Source organism: Orycteropus afer, unplaced genomic scaffold (assembly GCF_000298275.1).
Source record: "Orycteropus afer afer isolate SDZICR_OR568_19922 unplaced genomic scaffold, OryAfe1.0 scaffold00465, whole genome shotgun sequence".
Taxonomy (NCBI): Eukaryota; Metazoa; Chordata; class Mammalia; order Tubulidentata; family Orycteropodidae; genus Orycteropus; species Orycteropus afer.
Genome location: NW_006922052.1, coordinates 122,554 through 123,603, shown reverse-complemented (window position 1 = coordinate 123,603; position 1,050 = coordinate 122,554).

Below are 1,050 nucleotides of genomic sequence, written 5' to 3'. Positions count from 1 at the left end.
ATAAAATAAAATATTTGGGAATAAATCTTACCAGGGACACAAAAGACCAGTACAAAGAAAACTATAAAAAAACTACTTCAAGAAACCATAAAAGATCTACATAAATGGAAGAACATCCCATGCTTATGGATAGGAAGATTGAACATTGTGAAAATGTCAATTCCATCCAGAGCAATCTATACATTCAATGCAATCCCAATCTAGATATCCTCAACATGTTTTAGCAAGGTGGAAAAACCAATCACTAACTTTATATGGAAAGGAAAGAGGCCTTGGATAAGCAAAGCACAACTGAAGAAGAAGAACAAAGTAGGAGGTCTCACATTGCCAGATCTCAAAACCTACTATACAGCTACAGTAGTCAAAACTGCCTGGTATTGGTAAAATGACAGACACATAGACCAATGAAATAGAATTGAGAACCCAGAAATAGATCCATCAACCTGTGGTCAGCTGATCTTTGACAAAGGGCCAAAATCCATTAAATGGGGAAAATAATTTGTCTAATAAATGGTTCTGGCAAAACTGGATATCCATTTGCAGAAAAATGAAACAAGATCTGTACCTCACACCATACACAAAAATGAACTCCAGATGAATCAAAAACTTAAATGTGAAACCTAATACTATAAAGTTCCTCAAGGAAAAACTAGGGGCAAATTTAGGGGCCCTAAGATATGCCATAAATAGACTATCGAAACTAACCCAAAATGCACAAACAGCAGAAGAGAAACTAGATGAATGGGACCTTCTAAAAATTAAATTATTATGTGCTTCCAAAGACTTCTCCAAAAGAGTCAAAAGAGAACCTACAGATTGGGAAACAAAATATTTGGCAATGACATATCTGATAAGGGACTTATCTCTATAATTTATGGAAAACTCCAACACCTCAATAACAAAAAGACAAACAATTGAATTAAAAAATGGGCAGAAGACATGAATAGACATTCACCAAGGAGGATATTCAGGCGGCCAACAAACATATGAAGAAATGCTCACGATCATTAGCCATTAGAGAAATGCAAATCAAAACAACAATGAGATACC